Here is a 21473-nt window from a genome sequence, read left to right on the forward strand (position 1 = left end):
TAAGCATAAAACAATAATATTGGAGAAGATTTTTTAAAAGATTTTGAGTTATAGATGATAATTGTGATTTTCAAGCTGGAGTCAGCTAAGGATATTTATTTGTTTTAATTTAATTTGTCTAATTAAAACAAATTAAAATTTGTTTTAATTTGTTTTAATGTAGTTTAAGTGGATAGTTTTAGGGATTGAAATTGAGAAATCAAAGAACTTGAGAGAGAGAGAGAGAGAGAGAATCAGAACCAGTTGGGAAGGCTGAAAGATTCCTTGAATAACTTATACTTTGTTTGAAGAGAGGACATAGAGTGAAAACAGCCAAAACAGAAATTGAAGCTTTGGTTACTTTCATTTTTTCTACCTATTTTAAGAATCAATCTGTTTAGCTAGTAAGGTAGTTATAAGCTTTCCCTTTGAGGTTGCTGGTAAAGTGATGTTAACTGTCTGGGTTGAAGGAATAAATATTTAATGGTTATTTATTGTTGGAAATCTCATTCCATGGATTCCAGTGAATTTCCAGCTGTCAAGATCTTGTCACGAGCTGTGCTTAAAAAACAAATATGTTTCTTTTCCAACTTTGTAAAGGCTAACAGAAGACCTTTGAATTCATCAATTAGGAATTTATTTACAAGCCATTTAGAAAGTCATTTATCGTGTGTAGTGGCAATACTGTTTAGCCTGTGGTGTAGGTTGGGGATTGATGGAATATTTTAGGAGGAAGTCAGTGAGGGGGATTGAAGTGACTGACTGAATGTAGGTAAGGTCTATGTTAGAGGTGTTTGGACTCGCGTAAAGCCAGGAGGCTGAGACCTGGGATGGCCTATTAGGAGAAGCAATGTGTGAATGTTGGAAAGTAGAATGCCTTGCTCACTCACTCACTGTACAAATATTTATTGAAAGCCAATTCCATGAGCTTTTCTTCCCAAGAAAAAAAGAAATGCTTACTCTATTAAATGTACTTTTTCTAGGCTTCTTAAGAAGCAACCCTGTTGTCACAGACTGTTTCATAGATAGCATGTGTAATCTATTTTATTTAAGAGATGAGCACTTGAGAGCCAAATAATTTCCTTGCCCAAATTTAGTAGCTCCTGGTCTTATACATTTGGTCTTGTTCATAAAACTATCACTGACAGTTTGTGTGCTAGTTGTACTCACTCACATATTATGAGTCTTTCTGTCTTCAGGGTGATAGATGAAGTTTAAAAGGCTGGACTACAGAAAGAAGGTTTAAAAGGCTGGACTACAGAAAGATAACTTTGTATTTGACTTTGCTTTCAGAATTTTCAATTTTTGATTCTTTTTCAGTGCAGTGAAATTTAATACTGATTTTATTTTTGTATCGATTGCTTAGGAGACATTTGGAGAAGAAAAAATGCAGTGATTTTTCTGAGTTGGATGAATGATTTTTATCGTGTTCTTAGTCTATTCTTGTTATCCTTCAGTTTTATCCTTACCATTTAGTTGTAGTTGGAACTACAAATCACAAAACCCTGTTGTAAAAACCTCACCATTATGCTGTTCATTATCTTTATTTTATGGAAGCAGGTTTTACATTTTGGAAATTCAAAATGACTCAGACTGTCCATTATGTAATTATTTTGTGGAAAGAATTTGAGCTAAAATTTTCAGGTCATGGCTTACATGAAAACAAAACAATCTAAAAAAATCAAGAATATAAACACAGTTGGTGTAGCATTTATAAATGTTTCAGCAGTAGGCTCTGCCATGTGTAACTTAATGTGTTTGGAAAATAAAGAAAATATTCTAGGTGCTGCTGTTTAAAAATGTTTCTATATTTTTTTAAAAAAGACTAAAGGTCAAAATATAAACACATGTTCCACATAAAAGTGAATCCAAGAAGTTATAATGTATGCAGTTATTCCAGTATCCACTTGGCTAGGTACTGACATTGTTTAATTTACATTAGCTGTTCCAAGACAAACTCGTTCATGGGAGTGATATTTAAGAGACTTTTTTTGGGTAAAAAAAAAAAAGAAGGGAAAAAGCTTCAGTTTACTTAAATACATTTCAGTTAGACCCAAAAAGCATCTTTTCAAAAGGTCATGTAGAACTAAAACATGACTCAGCTGTTTCATTACAGTTATTATAGAAAGTTAATGTTTGCTGAATTGTATTTTTTTATTTGATAAAAATTATTGCAAAGATTTTTGACTGGTTATGTGCCAAATAGTGAACAAGACCCTTTAATGTCATTTAGTCCTCCCTAGAGTAAGTGGTGGAATTAGGGTTCAAACCTGGCAGTCTGATTTCAAAGCCCTTTCTCTTAACTATTGCACATGTAATGCATTTTCAGCAACTGTTATAGCAGGAGCATTGTAGTAAAGAACCACATATATATTATGTAAATATTTTCCTTTCTAAAAATTTTCAATGTAGCCCTACTATGATCTCTCCCTTTAACAGTTTGTTTTTTCTATCTGTTCCACCCAATTAACACTTCATGTACTTTAGAAACTCAGTAAAATGTTTATTTCAGAAATAAACATCTCATATACTGAACTGTTTTAAAAAATTCTTTGAATCTTTTTGATCATATACTCTTATTATGAAAATATATGTGGGCATTTATAAATTTTATAAATTTTGTAAATTTTCTTCATTTATAAATTTTAGATGTGTACCATTATGTTAATTTTTATGCATATGATAAAGCAACCCACAATATAGATCTTGAAAGAATGAAATAAAAATAATTATAAACAAGTTCTAATTTTTTCCCCACACTCCCCATTGGCTTTGACACTGTCTTCATATGGGTGAACACCATTTTGGAGACCATGATTCTAAACAACACACCTTGACACTCTGTTTATAAGGTGGCTATGATCAACTTTGATTTCCTGATTTAAGTTCCTAGATTATAAAGGACTAGACAGGATCCTAGTTTGTGTGTGTGATTCTTCTACAGTAGATAGTGAGTAGATAGGTTAATTGTGTGACCCAACAGAAGTTTGGCAGAATATGGAGGAAAATGATTTTATGAAAGGAAATTAAATGGTATTACCTGAAAGGTAAGAACCAGGCTTTTTTGTTTAAACTTAAGATCCTTTTTGCATCTTGAACTCTCACCTAGATTTTAGAGTAATAATATTCTTGTTGGGCAATTAGGAAATGCAACAATGAGAATCATATATTACAGGGATTTAGTTAAGAATCACTAAATCATGGAAATGCCAATCAGGGTTAGAAGAAAGTCTGAAGTTTAAAAGTTTAACAGAAAGAATGACTGTGGAGACAATAATGGGCTAAGAGGGAGATTTTTCATCATGTGCTTTTTTATAATTTGTTGAAAAAATATCTAACATGTATTTGTATTACCTATGAAATAATTTTTAAATGTGAAAAGACATGAAAGAAATGCAATTATTTTGTAAATATTAATTAAGTAGATAAATAAAACACAATTAGTCGAGACACATGGTTCTAATTGATGTTGCCAAGTATTCTTGCTGAAGTTTTTCTCTTGGTCTGAATGCTCGGTTGCCTTTCCATATTTTTCTGTCAAAACCCATCCTTTCTCCAAAGACTAGCTTACGATCTTTGCAAGATTCTCTGTAGGGTACCCTACATCAGAGTAGGCTTTGCAGATGTCGGGTGTCCTCTTGAGGGATAGGTAGGAGTATGCAGGAATATGCCCCTTACCTCTGAAGTCTTTCCTGCATATATTGTGCTTTACCCATAGGAGCTGCGCAAATATTTTAAAAATTAAGCTCAGTTGAGTAGTACATGTCTAATAATAGTAAATAAGAATGGACCTATGTTTCTAAAGTGATCAAAACCTTAGGCATATAAGTATTTCAGATAGTCTCCTAATAACCTTTATATTCAATCATTTTTAAATATTTTCATGAAATGTAAAAGCTTTAGCCTGTCCTCAGATGGAGTTGCACAGATTTAGACTTAATTATATTCAAAGTAATGAGGCTTTATTACATTTGGACTTGAGATTTGATTGTTCTACAAAATGCAGAGAACACAGGCAGCAAGGCTTGTCTTCACATTCTAATCGAGGAGACATTCTGACCCCACCTAAACCTCCAAGGCTGTTATCTCAGTGCTTCTGTTTACTTTAACCCCTTTTCGTGAATTAAAAGTGGTGTGTTGCTCTGAACCTGGTTTGTCATTTTTACTTCTCTGTGCTTTTCCTCGTCATTCCTGCCATGTTATATGCCAGCTACCCTCCTTTTATTTTATAAACTATGCTTCTCTCAAGGCCCCCTTATCTCAGGAACCCTCCAGTTGTCCTCTAGCTCCAGCATGTACCTCTCCTCTCTCTTAAGTTTCAGATTGACATATTCCTTTCCTTCCAAACACCTCTACTTCTATGTTTTTCAGGCTCCTCCAGATAATTTTGTCTCAAACTAAATGTGTTATCTTTGGCCTCTGTTACTTCTGTGCCCTCATACTATTCCTTCCCCCTGTCTCCGACTAATTTGAAAAATATGTTTGCTGGAGCCCCCTTCCTCTGCCTCACAACTTCTTAAACCTGGACATTTACTGTCATGGGGGAAAAAGCAGATGGTTTTTAGTTGCTAAAAAATTATGAATAGGAACATGAAAAATCTGAAACGGTGGATGATTATTTTTAAAACATGAGTACATTTTGGCACGGACTCTGGGTTTGGGTTTGAATCCTGGCTCTGCCATTTATGACTTTTAAGACCTTGGGTAAGTTTACTCTATGATCAGTTTCCTCATCGATGAAATGGGAATAATGAATGATAATACTTGCCTCAGAGGGTGGTTATAAGAATTAAATGAACTAGTGCCTGGCATATACTAAGCACTATATATCGGTTTGCTTGTTTGTTTGTTTTTTTAAAGGAAAGGGAGGAGGGAAAGAGGAATGAGAAGTGTTAGAAGCAAATGAGAACATGTCAGCTTTTAAAAAATTAAATTTGGATATGTAAGAAACTAGAGACTGTTCTCAAGCCAGTGTAGGTATAGAGAATACTTTAAAAAACTTAATGAACAATCTAAAAGTGACATCTTTAGCTCATTTAGCTAATTGTTTCAAATGTTAAAAAAAATCCATGTTTCTTTGAATGTCAAAGTGCCCTTTAAGGCCATCTGAAATTCTAGGTAAACAGTCTGACTTAAAAAGAAAAAAAAAGCAAAAGAAAGGAATAGGATAAAGCCTTTCTTTGTTTGCATACCATTCCTCTTCCTGGAGAATCAATGTTTAACTGGTAGAATAAATAAATTTGTGTCTGCAAAATCTACAAGTTAATGGTTTTATTCGAGTTTTAACAAGTCATTTTTATAAACTTAAAGAGTAGGTAGGAGCATTGAAAGTAGTTACTTTATTTAAATGAGGCAGATGCTTAGAGTAAAAATCTGAAAATGTGCCTGAAATATAAATTAATTGGAAAAAATAGTTGCATAAAATTGACAGCTTGTTGCCTATTCTTTGTGTCATAATATTTATATTTATTTATACCTCTGCAAGTTTTACATTAGTATGTGACTTTATTCTGAGACACATACTTCTATACTTTCTCAACTACAAATTGCTAATATCTTAAAGTACTTTTGGGAGGAAAAAAAGACGTTCCTTTTGGCTATCTTTGTTTTTACAAGGAATTGTTCACAGGCCTTTTTGGGTTCGAATTTGACGGTCATTAATAAGAATTTACCAACTAAGCAATAGTAGAGCTTTTGATTCATAATAACTCTAGAAAATAATTTCCTTATAATTTCTTAAAAAGCATCCAAAAGGGATTTTAGTGTTTGAATTTTAATTAAAAATCTTAGTAAAAGGATATTTATGAAAAATATTTTAAGGAAACGTTTAGCCTTAAAATACAGTGTGAACTAATCTGGTTGGGAGTATAATGGCAGAGTATAAAGAGATTTTTATCTGCTGAAACCGAGTAGAGCAGAAAATTATTATTTTTTCTCTTTTCCTAATTGAAATATTTCTAACATGTAGAATGGAGCAGAGATTAAATAAGAACCACATAAGCCATCCCCCAGCTCTAAGACATTTTAACATTTTTTTTCTTTGAAGAAATAAAATATCATATGTGCAGAAATTGTGCCTTTGGGTTTCTTTTTCCTATCCCATTCTCCTGCTATCCTCTTTCGCCAGAGATAACCTCCACTGTGATGAGCTTGGTGTTTATAGTTCCTATGCTTGTTTTTTAAAGTATTTATTACATAGGCATTTATCTGTAGGTAAGAAATAGTGCTGTTTTGATATTTTCATTTTATATAAATCATGACACTAGTAAGTTTCATTTACATAAATTACAATTTAACTTATTTTTGAGAACAATCTGAGATAATTTTACATTGATTCTTGTGGCTCTAGTTCATTTTTTCTGAATTACTATTTAGTATACCCTAGTATAAATACACAGTATATTCATTCTTTCATGATATTTTGGTTGTTTTTAATTTTTTGTTATTGCAGTACTGCAGTTAATATATATGTGCGTACGTGTATGTGCGTGGGTGGTCTCCGTGTTTCCGCATACAAATGTGCTAGAATTTTTTTAAGGCAATTTTCAGAGGACCCCTGGAGGACTGACTTCCTTGACTTGGCCTTTTTGAGGAGTTCATGGGAATGCAAACTATTAAAGAAATAATAGCTATTTGCCTTTGTTCTAGTTTTCTAGCTGCCAGAATGCAACACACCAGAAATGGATTGGCATTTAATAAGAGGGGATTTATTTCATTAAAAACATGTAGTTCTTCAGAGGAAAGTCAGCTAACTTTCAACTGAGGTTCTTTCTTACATGGAAAGGCACAGAGTGATCTCTGCTGGCCTTCTCTCCAAGCCTCTGGGTTCCGACAACTTTCCCTGGGGTGATTCCTTTCTGCATCTCCAAAGGTCTGGGCTGAGCTTCAAGTGCTGAGATATGCTGAGCTGCTTAGGCTGTGCTACATCGTGCTCTCTCATTTAAGCATCCAGCCAATTAAATCAAACATCACACATTGCAGCAGGCACACGTTCTAGCCGACTGCAGATGTAAGCAGCGACAGATGAGCTTCACATGTCATTAGCTCATGTCCGCAGCAACAGAACTAGGCATCTTCACGTGGCCAAATTAACACCTGAACCTAACTACCACAGCCTTTTATACTATTATCCTTTCATTAGTGTAATAGTAGATTTTTCTGGAGACTACATGATATGTAACATTGCAACGGATTTGAATAGAGGCAGATATGAAAACCCAACTGTGTTCCATTATGCCAGATTTGGAAAAATGTAAAACAAAGTCACTCTTTTCATAAGTTTTTTTTTGCTTTGGAAAATATAGTCATTTTTCATAAAAAATATCTTATTCATGATAATATAATTATTTCCCTGTTAGTTTCAAATAAATTAATATTTATAAAATTTATGTATTTTAACTTCAATATCATTTATATGATAGATATAACATACAAAAATAATTTTTGAGGGTGTAAAGAGGTTTGAGACCAAAAATGTTTGAAGAAATGCTTCTTAAGGGAATATACTTAAGCATGGAAAGACTGGTGTTGTAGGGTATGCACAGCTTTAACTCAACCTCATATTGCCTGATATGCTTTTCCCTGATTACTAGTAACATTGAGCACCTTTGGACATATTTGTAGTTCATCTTCTGTGAATTTTTTTTTTATTCTTTGTAATTTTTCCTGTTTGCTCAATTTTGTTTTTCCTGTTGATTTGTAGGAAGATATCTCTTCATCTCTCTCCATCTCTTTCCATCTCTCTCCCTCCCCCTCTCTCTCTTTGTCTCTCTCTCCTTTTTGGATGTTTTGGTTACTAATCCTTTGTTGATAATATGCATTGAAAAAGTATCCCAGAATTGATTGAGCTTGTCTTGTCACTTTGTTTAGAACTTTGGTTGAACAGAATTCCTTAATTTTAATGTATACTAACATTACTTTTTGTGCCTTGTTTAAGGAATCCTTATCTACCCCAAATTAAGAAGATAATTTATTTTCTACTAAAAATTTAAAAGTTTTGAGTTTCACATTTAAGACTTTTTAATTCAGCTATAATTGTGGAGTGATATAAGACTCTCATTTCATTTTTTAAAATATGCACCATCTATTAACTCATTTTTCCCCAGTAATTTCTAAATACCTAGTTTGCATATGTATGTGGATGTATTTAATGTTTCTTTCCTGTTCTGTTGGTTTATTTGTATATCCTTTCATCAATTCCTATTTCTTTTAGTTAATATGACTTTATAATAGACTTGATAAATGGTTAGATAAGAAGCTCACATTTTTTGTCTTCAGAATTGTGTAACTATTCATAGGCTTATTATTCCTTAGAACTTTCAGGATAAATGTCTTCAATTTGTGAAAAACCTTATTGGGAATTTTGTTGGAATTGCATTAGATTTATAAGCAAATTTGCAGAGAACAAGCATTTTAATGGCAGTCTTCATTTCCATGAACATGATATAGCTCCATTTATTTAGTCTTCCATTCATATTCTTCTGTACTGGTATATAATTTGCTCCATAAAGGATTTGCCTATCTTAGTTTTATACCAAGATATCATTTTTGTTATTGTAATTGAGATTTTTTTTCCCGTTACATTTTCTAATTTGTCATTACTGTATACCAAGAGACTAGTTATTTTTGTAAGCATATTTTTAACAATTTTGCTAAACTCACATTATATGTTTCCTTAGATTCTCTGTAGACCATTGAATTATCTGCACATTAACTTTTCATTTCCAGTTCGTATTACAACAGGGATAGTGATCATTTTTGCCTTATTTCTGACTTTAAAGAAATGCTTTGAAGGGTATATCATTAAATCTATGTTTCCTGAAGAGTTTTGATAGGTACCTCTAATCAGTCCAAGAATTTCCCCCACCTTGTACTCTTGGAGAATTATTGTTTTAACTCATGAATGAGTATCGAATTTGAGTGACTGATTTTTTTTTTTTTTTTTTTTTTGCGTATATTTGGATGATCATGTTGCTATTCTTTCTCTTCTCAGTAAATAGAGTGTATTTCTTTAGGGAATTTTTCTGATGTTGAACCATTTCATTGTTCCTGGAATGCAGTGGATTATATGAATATTTTATTTGTTTTAATAAATCATCTGATTTGTCAGTGTTTTATTTAGGCTTTTTCTGTTTGTGGTGATTAGTCTCTAAGATGGCATTCAATAATTCTTGCTTCCCAGTATTCATGCCTTTATATGGTCTCCTCCCACATTGAGGTTTACCTGTGTAACCAACAGGGCAGAACTGACAATGTGACTTCTGAGGTTATGTCATAAAAGACATTGTGCCTTCTACTTTGCTCTCCCTTGCATCACTCACACTGATAGAAGCCAGTTTTCATCTTGCAAGTATACTTAAGCAGCCCTACAGAGAGGAACCAAAGCCCCCTGCCAACAAGCGGCAGTGACTCTCCAGGCCTGTGAGTGACCTACCTTGGAAAGTGGATCCTTTAGCCCTAGTCAAGCCTTTAGGTGACTGTAGCTCTGCCTGACATCTCTCTGTAACTTTGTGAGACTCTCTTGGGAGCACAGGAGCTAAAACCAAACTAGTGGAATGTAGTTTGGGGACTGAAAGGATCTCTGGTGAGAAAGCATAAAGATATTCATAGGAACAAAAGACTCTCAGTATTTCACCGAAATGGCATTTGGGAGAAAGTCAAACCTATATAAATATTTTTTTTCTTGGAGATTCATCAAGATCTTAGGCTATATCTCTTGAAAATGTTAGGGGTTTAGTTTACTGTATTCTGAAATCATATTTTTTTCTCCAAGCAGATAAGCTTCCTATTTTTTCCCTCTGTATTCTTCTAGTCTCTAGTATTATTTCAATTTTGAATGATTACAGTAACACGTTACCTGGCATGTGGTATGCACTCAATAAATGGAAGAAGGAAAGCTTCTAAAAAAATGAAAAGTATATTTTGTTATCTGAAGTTGCTAAGAAGGCCAATGACTCTTGTGTGAGGAAAAATAAAAAACCTTTTAAAGACACAAAAAAAGGTTATAATTGTTTCACTAAAGATTATGAAGCTGGACTTTCATTTGAAGTTGGAAAGGGGGCCAGGCAGAGAACCTTCTGCATAGGGGATAGCATGAATCTAATTTTGACTCTAAAAGTAAAGTGAAAAAATAACTTAGAAAAGACTTGGAGTGTTCCAGGTGAGATTTAAAAGCCTTAGCCAGATCAGTAACCATGAAGATGGCAAAGCATGGTGGATTCCATCAAAATACGCAAGAGACAGAATTGATTAGGAAGTGAAATTGACTGAAGGTAGGAGACGAGAAGAAGGGTGAAGCTATAATGTCTCTAATTCTAGTGATATGGTGGATGCTGTAGCTAATAAATTTGAAATATATATTTGTTTACATGTTTGTTTTAGATGATGATGGTAATTGGTCAGAACTCATATTCATCAGGGCTAGACAGGGATTGGGAGAGATTTTTGCAACTCATTGAATTGTGCATTTCCTCTCAAATAAAAAAATTGGACACGTCTCTGTAATTTATTCTGTATAATCAAAAAAGGAGAAAATTGATCCCCCAAATCCTCCCCTCAAACAGTTCCCATGATGTCAGATCATATGTACTTTGAAGGTACATGGTTCATAATCTGTGTCTTTTTAAGACCATGATGGTGAAGTTTTGAAGAATACCCTGCAACTGTGATTCCGTCCGAGTATCCTCAAGCCCCTCCAGAGGCCTGTTTCCACAGAGATAGATGTTGTGTTTCTGAAAACATAGCTCAGGGGCTCACAGGACAGTGGCAGGCAACTAGAATATCTCTGAGTATTTGTAAAAATGACAAGACTCACAATCCCTTAAAAAAACTATAGAAAATAAGCAGTCCTTTTCAATATCAGGAATTAAACATGTATAAATAAATTTGAAAATTTGCTTGCTAGGTTAATTAACAAAATATATCAGAGTTTTTGTTGTTGTTATTGGTGTTTTTGCTTGCTTGTTTGGTATTGATATTTTAAGAAAGTTAATTCTTCCTTGATTCAAAGATAGTCGTTATTTCACTTCTAATTTTTGAAATAGAGGCAAAAGAGAAATTAATTTATTCTGAGTTTAGTATTTACTCTGTCAAAAATAATTAGCTTATGTGATTTCAACTCCCACATTTTCTGGTATCTTTTATTTAAACAGATACCAGATTCAGAAAGCATATACTGCTAGAAAAGGCCATTAATAAAAGGATGATGAGAATGCTAATTATTCATCTCAGGCCAACATTATTGTGTATATTTCATTTTAGGGTATATGATTCTCTTCCCCCAAAAAACCTCATTTAACTAATGTGACTCCAATATAAATAGAGCATTTTTGTTTGTTTTGTTTTAATGATCACAACTCAAGGCTAATATTTTATAACCAGAAATTTCTCACCCAGCAGTGTTCAAAAATGCAAACTGTATGTACTATCAACCTGGCTTTCTTTTTTGGAAACCAGACTAATAGGTTCACGCTTTCAACCAACTGTTTTTATTTTTATAAAATATTTGTTTTCTAATCGACTGAATTTACCTTTTTCTTCGATTTTTCTGAGTTAGGTAGCTACTTGCATGGTGTAAGTTGAAAATACAACTAGATCTGGTTAAGTTCCATAGGGACAGGTACTCTGTTACATTTCCAGTGCCCAGCCTCAGCCTTCAATGAAGCAATAAAGTAAGTGGAAACAAGGAAACTTGTTCTGTGTATTTCGCAGAATTCATTAGTTTATGCATTCTGCAGGTATTTGTTTGGCATCTGATTTCTGCCAGGCGCTGTGTCAGGCGTAGAGGTAAGAAGATAAGCAATTGCTGCAGGTGGGAGCCTCACAGACAGGTGGGGAACTCAGGAGAGTCAAACAGGTGTGAGAAACTGTTTGCATTCCTAGGAACAGAGCGGCTCTTTCAGTTTACCTCAGGTAATGAAGGACTTTCTTTTCTCCTGCGTCAAAGACGACTTAAATCAGTTACACTTTTGGTTCTCTTGGGAGCACAGGAGCTAAAACCAAACTAGTGGAATGTAGTTTGGGGACTGAAAGGATCTCTCTGGTGTGAGACAAACATGAAGATATTCGTAGGATCACAAGACTCTCAGTATTCCACTGGAATGGCATTGGGTGAAAGTCAAACCTATATAAATATTTCTATTTTTTTTCCTTGGAGATTCATTAAGATCTTAGGTTGTACCTGTTGAAAATGTTAGGGATTTAGTTTACTGTACTCTTAAATCATATTTTTTTCTCCAAGCAGATAAGTTTCTTATTTGCTTCATTCTATATTCTTCTAGTCTCTAGTATTTATGTATATATGTGTGCACTGCACATATTCATGGAATATCCCTAGAATAAGAAAATCTAAAGGTAGAAATTAAGAGTCTGAGAAAACTTAATTTGACTTGTCACAGTTTAAAACATCTGTTAATTTTGGGGGGAATTTGTACTATTTTTATGTTTTAAAAACGGCACTATCAATGCACAATAATAATCTCTTATATTTGAATAATAATTTATAGTTTACAAGTACTTTCAAAATATTTAGTGTTTTTTTCTCTTGATAAAATTCCCCTGAAAGTTTTGACTTTCCATATTTTGTAAGTTGAGAAGTTAAATCACAGATACAGGGTTTATTCAAGGTTTCATAGAAGGAGATAGGGACCCAGTAGCAGAGCCCAGGCCTCCTGACTGCCTTGGGGTGCCCTGTCCTTGCCCCACCCACCCCTCACTCCACACTGCTAATTAAGTGGAATGTCTTGCTAACATTGTGTGCCTTGCTTTCCCCATTAACCCATTCCTGTTAGTCTCCTGAGTTCAGGGAATGCTAGGCCTGCCCAGGCCATATGCACATTTCTTTCTTTACCAGCAGGGCTTCTATTCTGAATTTCAATCCTCTTCCCTATTTTAGAAGCGAAAACTAAGAAAATCTAGAAAAATTGTAAACTTGGCAAAAGTTTGTGCAGGAAACACTTGCGTTTTCATCCCTGCAAGTGGATATGGGGGCTGAGGGATTGGATTCTTGACAATTTGTTGTCAAAACCCAGTATTTACCTTGAACACTGCATACCACGGCTATCCTAGTGTACCCAGTCTTCTCAATACTGTCTGACCCAATGACTCATTTGATATCCTGAAATGAAAATCATGGTCATATATCTACTCATAATTTTAAAATTAATATAATTTCTAGCCTAAATATAAAGGAAAGATAAAATAATTTATAGTAAATAAAATGTATTTCAGTAAGTATATGCTTTAATATGTACACAAGAAGTCATAAATGAGGTTAGATTCTCATATCTATATGTAGAATCACTAAAAATTTGAAAGCTGCAAATATAGCCTGTTCAGGCACATTGAATTGGCAATTCAAATACCGTGAATGACACTGCAGCGATGACATGATTTTCTGAAATGGTAAGCATCTATTACTGAAATCCCAAACAAAGCAAAATTAAGCCTTCCTGTGACTTATGTGGTAATTGTGTTCTTGGAAAATTCAAAGTTTATTAAAACTGCATGAAATAGTCATGCTTATATATAAAATAGTGTTAGGCCCTTAGCTCAGCATTGCTATAAACTGATTTTTTTTTTTAAACCAACGTGAATGCCCAGTGGGATGTTGAAAATAGTGCAAAAAAAAAGGCTGTGTGGAATACAGAACTGTCCTTTGTTGTGCAGGACTGTCCTTTTGTACCTTGCTGGTCATTTAGTATTTATGGAGTTGGCCTTCCAAATGCCAAGGGTGTCTTCTGTGTTATTGTGGCAATCAAAATTGCCCCCACAAATTTAGAAAATACCTCCTAGATGGCATTTTCCAATTGTGTGGAAAATCTCTGCTTTACACACTTCAGAGATTCACAGAAACCTAAGGGACTGCAGGAAAACAAAGGCTGTTCAGAATTTCAGACTAGAAGTTTACAGTCCTGTGATTTCATTGTCTGTAGGAGGCAGCCGGGCAGATAATATTTAATCCATTTTTGCCCCAAGGCTGAGATCTGTTTTTACCTTCAACTTGCCTTTATCTGCCTGCACTATCTGTTCTGCATTCCTGTGGTTGAGTGTTTTTACATTTTCCATTCATTGTCCTTTTAGTTCACTGAGCAAGATTTCTTTAGGACACTAGGTTCTGAATGTGTTGTGGAAAGAGGGGGGGTTTGAAAGTGTCCAAGAAAACTGACGGAAGTTTTTATATAAGTAATTTGTCCTTGTGCAAATATGTGGCTCAATTATTTTGACATAGGAATAATGGAAATTTTAACTCTTTTGATCAATTTGGAGGATATTGCTTTGCTGTAAACTATAATATTTTAATAATTGGGTTTATGAATTTCTTATGTATTTCACAAAGGTAATCTATAATAATAATATAAATCAAAGTGGAAGAAAATATTCAACTATTGTGCAGTTTCAGGAATCACTATTTTCAGTCTCTATTCTCTGTGAGACAGCATTTTGCTACTAAATGCCCTTCTGTTAAATTTTCCTGCTTTACTGTGGAGTAGCTGTGTGTAATATAAAGCAAATTAATCAATTATTTTGAGCCTTACTATAAAATGCCTTCATCAATAAAAATGAAGATGCTGATATTTAGTAGTATGACTATAAGGATTAATATAAAACATCTGATATGCAGTAAAGTTTTCTTCTAGTTCTTATTCCTATGCATAGATATTTTTCATACAGTATAAATTGTAGTGCTGATAAAGTTTTTTTTTTTTATTAACGGAAAAAAAAAAGAAAAGAAATTAACACAACATTTAGAGATCATACCATTCTACATATGCAATCAGTAATTCTTAACATCATCACATAGATGCATGATCATCGTACCTTAGTACAGTTGCATCGGTTTAGAGGAACTAGCAACACAACAGAAAAAGATATAGAATGTTAATATAGAGAAAAGAAATAGAAGTAGTAATAATAGTAAAAAAAAAAACAAAAAAAAACCCTATAGCTCAGGGCGGGCCGCGGTGGCTCAGCGGGCAAAGTGCTTGCCTGCTATGCCGGAGGACCTCGGTTCGATTCCCGGCCCCAGCCCATGTAACAAAAACAGAGAAACAGAATACAATAAAACAAGAAAATGTTTAAAAATGTTTCCCTTTCTTCCTTCCTTCCTTCCTTCTATCCTTCCTTCCTTCTCTCTGTCTTTCCTTTAAAAAAAAAAAAAAAAAAAAACCCTATAGCTCAGATGCAGCTTCGTTCAGTGTTTTAACATGATTACTTTACAATTAGGTATTATTGTGCTGTCCATTTTTGAGTTTTTGTATCTAGTCCTGTTGCACAGTCTGTATCCCTTCAGCTCCAATTACCCATTATTTTACCCTGTTTCTAACTCCTGCTGGACTCTGTTACCAATGACATATTTCAAGTTTATTCTCGAATGTCCGTTCACATCACTGGGACCATACAGTATTTGTCCTTTAGTTTTTGGCTGGACTCACTCAGCATAATATTCTCTAGGTCCATCCATGTTATTACATGGTTCATAAGTTTATCTTGTCTTAAAGCTGCATAATATTCCATCGTATGTATATACCACAGTTTGTTTAGCCATTCTTCTGTTGATGGACATTTTGGCTGTTTCCATCCCTTTGCAATTGTAAATAGCGCTGCTATAAACATTGGTGTGCAAATGTCCGTTTGTTTCTTTGCCCTTAAGTCCTTTGAGTAGATACCTAGCAATGGTATTGCTGGGTCATATGGCAATTCTATATTCAGCTTTTTGAGGAACCGCCAAACTGCCTTCCACAGTGGTTGCACCATTTGACATTCCCACCAACAGTGGATAAGTGTGCCTCTTTCTCCGCATCCTCTCCAGCACTTGTCATATTCTGTTTTGTTGATAATGGCCATTCTGGTGGGTGTGAGATGGTATCTCATTGTGGTTTTGATTTGCATTTCTCTAATGGCCAGGGACATTGAGCATCTCTTCATGTGCCTCTTGGCCATCCGTATTTCCTCTTCTGTTAGGTGTCTGTTCAAGTCTTTTTCCCATTTTGTAATTGGGTTGGCTGTCTTTTTGTTGTTCAGTTGAACAATCTCTTTATAAATTCTGGATACTAGACCTTTATCTGATATGTCATTTCCAAATATTGTCTCCCATTGTGTGGGCTGTCTTTCTACTTTCTTGATGAAGTTCTTTGATGCACAAAAGTATTTAATTTTGAGGAACTCCCATTTATTTATTTCCGTCTTCAGTGCTCTTGCTTTAGGTTTAAGGTCCATAAAACCACCTCCAGTTGTAAGATTCATAAGATATCTCCCTACATTTTCCTCTAACTGTTTTATGGTCTTAGACCTAATGTTTAGATCTTTGATCCACTTTGAGTTAACTTTTGTATAAGGTGTGAGATACGGGTCTTCTTTCATTCTTTTACATATGGATATCCAGTTCTCTAGGCACCATTTATTGAAGAGACTGTTCTGTCCCAGGTGAGTTGGCTTGACTGCCTTATCAAAGATCAAATGTCCATAGATGAGAGGGTCTATACCTGAGCACTCTATTCGATTCCATTGGTCGATATATCTATCTTTATGCCAATACCATGCTGTTTTGACCACTGTGGCTTCATAATATGCCTTAAAGTCAGGCATCGCGAGACCTCCAGCTTCGTTTTTTTTCCTCAAGATGTTTTTAGCAATTCGGGGCACCCTGCCCTTCCAGATAAATTTGCTTATTGGTTTTTCTAATTCTGAAAAATAAGTTGTTGGGATTTTGATTGGTATTGCATTGAATCTGTAGATCAGTTTAGGTAGGATTGACATCTTAATTATATTTAGTCTTCCAATCCATGAACATGGTATGCCCTTCCATCTATTTAGGTCTTCTGTGATTTCTTTTAGCAGTTTTTTGTAGTTTTCTTTATATAGGTTTTTTGTCTCTTTAGTTAAATTTATTCCTAGGTATTTTACTCTTTTAGTTGCAATTGTAAATGGGATTCGTTTCTTGATTTCCCCCTCAGCTTGTTCATTACTAGTGTATAGAAATGCTACAGATTTTTGAATGTTGATCTTGTAACCTGCTACTTTGCTGTACTCATTTATTAGCTCTAATAATTTTGTTGTGGATTTTACTGGGTTTTCGACGTATAGTATCATATCATCTGCAAACAGTGATAGTTTTACTTCTTCCTTTCCAATTTTGATGCCTTCTATTTGTTTTTCTTGTCTAATTGCTTTGGCTAGAACTTCCAACACAGTGTTGAATAATAGTGGGGATAGTGGACATCCTTGTCTTGTTCCTGATCTTAGGGGGAAAGTTTTGAATTTTTCCCCATTGAGGATGATATTAGCTGTGGGATTTTCATATATTCCCTCTATCATTTTAAGGAAGTTCCCTTGTATTCCTATCTTTGGAAGTGTTTTCAACAGGAAAGGATGTTGAATCCTGTCAAATGCCTTCTCTGCATCAATTGAGATGATCATGTGATTTTTCTGCTTTGATTTGTTGATATGGTGTATTACATTAATTGATTTTCTTATGTTGAACCATCCTTGCATACCTGGGATGAATCTTACTTGGTCATGATGTATAATTCTTTTAATGTGTTGTTGGATACGATTTGCTAGATTTTATTGAGGATTTTTGCATCTATATTCATTAGAGAGATTGGTCTGTAGTTTTCTTTTTTTGTAATATCTTTGCCTGGTTTTGGTATGACGGTGATGTTGGCTTCATAGAATGAATTAGGTAGTTTTCCCTCCACTTCGATTATTTTGAAGAGTTTGAGGAGAGTTGGTACTAATTCTTTCTGGAATGTTTGATAGAATTCACATGTGAAGCCGTCTGGTCCTGGACTTTTCTTTTTAGGGAGCTTTTGAATGACTAATTCAATTTCTTTACTTGTGATTGGTTTGTTGAGGTCATCTGTTTCTTCTTGAGTCAAAGTTGGTTGTTCATGTCTTTCCAGGAACCCGTCCATTTCCTCTAAATTGTTGTATTTATTAGCGTAAAGTTGTTCATAGTATACTGTTATTACGTCCTTTATTTCTGTGAGGTCAGTAGTTATGTCTCCTCTTCCATTTCTGATCTTATTTATTTGCATCCCCTCTCTTCTTCTTTTTGTCAATCTTGCTAAGGGCCCATCAATCTTATTGATTTTCTCATAGAACCAACTTCTGGTCTTATTGATTTTCTCTATTGTTTTCAATTTCATTTATTTCTGCTCTAATCTTTGTTATTTCTTTCCTTTTGGTTGCTTTGGGATTAGTTTGCTGTTCTTTCTCCAGTTCTTCCAAGTGGACAGTTAATTCCTGCATTTTTGCCTTTTCTTCTTTTCTGATAAAGGCATTTAGGGCAATAAATTTCCCTCTTAGCACTGCCTTTGCTGCGTCCCATAAGTTTTGATAAGTTATGTTTTCATTTTCATTCGCCTCGAGGTATTTACTAATTTCTCTTGCAATTTCTTCTTTGACCCACTTGTTGTTTAAGAGTGTGTTGTTGAGCCTCCATGTATTTGTGCATTTTCTGGCACTCCACCTATTATTGATTTCCAACTTCATTCCTTTATGATCCGAGAAAGTGTTGTGTATGATTTCAATCTATTTAAATTTGTTAAGACTTGCTTTGTGACCCAGCATATGGTCTATCTTTGAGAATGATCCATGAGCACTTGAGAAAAAGGTGTATCCTGCTGTTGTGGGATGTAATGTCCTATCAATGTCTGTTAAGTCTAGCTCATTTATAGTAATATTCAGATTCTCTATTTCTTTATTGATCCTCTGTCTAGATGTTCTGTCCATTGATGAGAGTGGTGAATTGAAGTCTCCAACTATTATGGTATATGTGTCTATTTCCCTTTTCAGTGTTTGCAGTGTATTCCTCACGTATTTTGGGGCATTCTGGTTCGGTGCGTAAATATTTATGATTGTTATGTCTTCTTGTTTAATTGTTCCTTTTTTAGTATATAGTGTCCTTCTTTGTCTCTTTTAACTGTTTTACATTTGAAGTCTAATTTGTTGGATATTAGTATAGCCACTCCTGCTCTTTTCTGGTTGTTATGTGCATGAAATATCTTTTCCCAACCTTTCACTTTCAGCCTATATTTATCTTTGGGTCTAAGATGTGTTTCCTGTAGACAGCATATAGAAGGATCCTGTTTTTTAATCCATTCTGCCAGTCTATGTCTTTTGATTGGGGAATTCAGTCCATTAACATTTAGAGTTATTACTGTTTGGATAATATTTTCCTCTACTATTTTGCCTTTTGTATTATATATATCATATCTGACTTTCCTTCTTTCTACACTCTTCTCCATACCTCTCTCTTCTGTCTTTTCGTATCTGACTCTAGTGCTCCCTTTAGTATTTCTTGCAGAGCTGGTCTCTTGGTCACAAATTCTCTCAGTGACTTTTTGTCTGAGAATGTTTTAATTTCTCCCTCATTTTTGAAGGACAATTTTGCTGAATATAGGAGTCTTGGTTGGCAGTTTTTCTCTTTTAGTAACTTAAATATATCATCCCACTGTCTTCTAGCTTCCATGGTTTCTGCTGAAAAATCTACACATAGTCTTATTGGGTTTCCCTTGTATGTGATGGATTGTTTTTCTCTCGCTGCTTTCAAGATCCTCTCTTTCTCTTTGACCTCTGACATTCTAACTAGTAAGTGTGTTGGAGAACGCCTATTTGGGTCTAATCTCTTTGGGGTGCGCTGCACTTCTTGGATCTGTAATTTTAGGTCTTTCATAAGAATTGGGAAATTTTCAGTGATAATTTCTTCCATTAGTTTTTCTCCTCCTTTTCCCTTCTCTTCTCCTTCTGGGACACCCACAACATGTATATTTGTGCGGTTCATATTGTCCTTGAGTTCCCTGATACCCTGTTCAAATTTTTCCATTCCTTTCCCGAAAGTTTCTGTTTCTTTTTAGAATTCAGATGTTCCATCCTCCAAATCACTAATTCTATCTTCTGTCTCTTTAAATCTATCATTGTAGGTATCCATTGTTTTTTCCATCTTTTCTACTTTATCCTTCACTTCCATAAGCTCTGTGATTTGTTTTCTCAGTTTTTCTATTTCTTCTTTTTGTTCAGCCCATGTCTTCTTCATGTCCTCCCTCAATTTATCGATTTCGTTTTTGAAGAGGTTTTCCATTCCTGTTCGTATATTCAACATTAGTTGTTTCAGCTCCTGTATCTCATTTGAACTATTGGTTTGTTCCTTTGACTGGGCCATATTTTCAATTTTCTGAGCCTGATCCGTTATCTTCTGCTGGCGTCTGGGCATTTAGTCAGATTTCCCTGGGTGTTGGACCCCACAGGTTGAAAGATTTTTCTGTGAAATCTCTGGGTTCTGTTTTTCTTATCCTGCCCAGTAGGTGGCGCTCATGGCACACGTTTGTGTACGGGTTCCACCAGTGAAAGTTGCTGTGGGTCCTTTAACTTTGGAAAACTCTCGCCATAGGGGAGGTTTGGTGCCGAAGCGTGTTGGAAGAGTGCCAGCCGGCCCGGGGGTCCTAACGCAGGGAGGGTTGCCAGCCACCGCAGCATGGAAGAGCGCCAGACTGAATTTCCTAGTCAGCCCGGGGCGCCAAGTGTGGCGGGGGGGCGCTAGCTGCCACAGCCCGGGAGAGTGCACTATTCCCAGCCGGACCGGGGAGTCATATGTTTGGAAGGGACCCCCCGGTCACCGTTCTCCACAGTCTGGGGTTTTCCGACCCAACTCTCTCAGTTTGTCCGGGGGGCCTTAGGTGGTGGGGGCGCCAGCCACCGTGATCCAAGGGGACCGCCTGCCCAATTCTGCCAGCTGACCTGGGAAGGAGGAAGGGAGGGACTCCGGCCGCTTGCCGTCCCGCCCGAGAAAGCCCGCGCCCCTCGGCGATCTCACCGGAGCTGGTTCTCCCAGGCAGTCAGCCGTTCCAGGATGGGGTACGCCATCCCTTTGATTTCCGTCGTGGCTCCGGGAGCTGCTCTGTATTGGGGGAGCTGCACTCCCCCAGTAGCTGTTCTGGAGGAGGAAAGGTGAGGGTGGCAAGGCTGTTGAGGCCGGTGGCGGAGGAGCCGGTGAAGGCGGAAGAGGGCACGTTGGTGGTTGGAGAGCTGCCGGAGTAGGAGGAGAAAGGGAAGGATAAGATGGCGGATGGAGCGCCGCTGGAGCAGAAGCGGAAAGAGGGAGGGGAGAGCGGGCGGGGAAGGCGGGCTGGCTGGCGGGACGTGGGCGTCGCGCGCCAGGCCGGCAGACAAAGAGGGAGAGGAGGGCGGGCGGGGCGGGCGGACTGGCTGGCGGGGCGTGGGCGCCACGCACTGGGCCGGCGGACAAAGAGGGAGAGGAGGGCGGGCGGGGCGGGTGGGCTCCTGATAAAGTTTTAAGGTTTCTTTTTTTATTTGACTGAAGTTGTTGCCATTGTGTAAGTAATTTCATAATTACTATTTTAACAGCATTGAATAGAATGCACGTGTATTATAGTAGAACCATGCCATTCTACTTCTAAAATAATACTGTATTTTAGAAAGCCCAGGACCTCAGAAGGCTCATTATTATACTGTGTAATAAGTTATATCCTTTCTGT

General features: G+C 35.9%; 1 protein-coding gene across 1 annotated transcript in view; it reads left to right on the top strand.

The window, feature by feature from the left end:
• PRKAR2B (protein kinase cAMP-dependent type II regulatory subunit beta) overlaps positions 1–21473 on the top strand; it is a 117948-nt gene that overhangs the window by 5702 nt on the left and 90773 nt on the right. The window lies entirely within an intron of this gene.

The sequence above is a fragment of the Tamandua tetradactyla genome, chromosome 1 (assembly GCF_023851605.1).
Source record: "Tamandua tetradactyla isolate mTamTet1 chromosome 1, mTamTet1.pri, whole genome shotgun sequence".
In the NCBI taxonomy this organism is placed as follows: domain Eukaryota; kingdom Metazoa; phylum Chordata; class Mammalia; order Pilosa; family Myrmecophagidae; genus Tamandua; species Tamandua tetradactyla.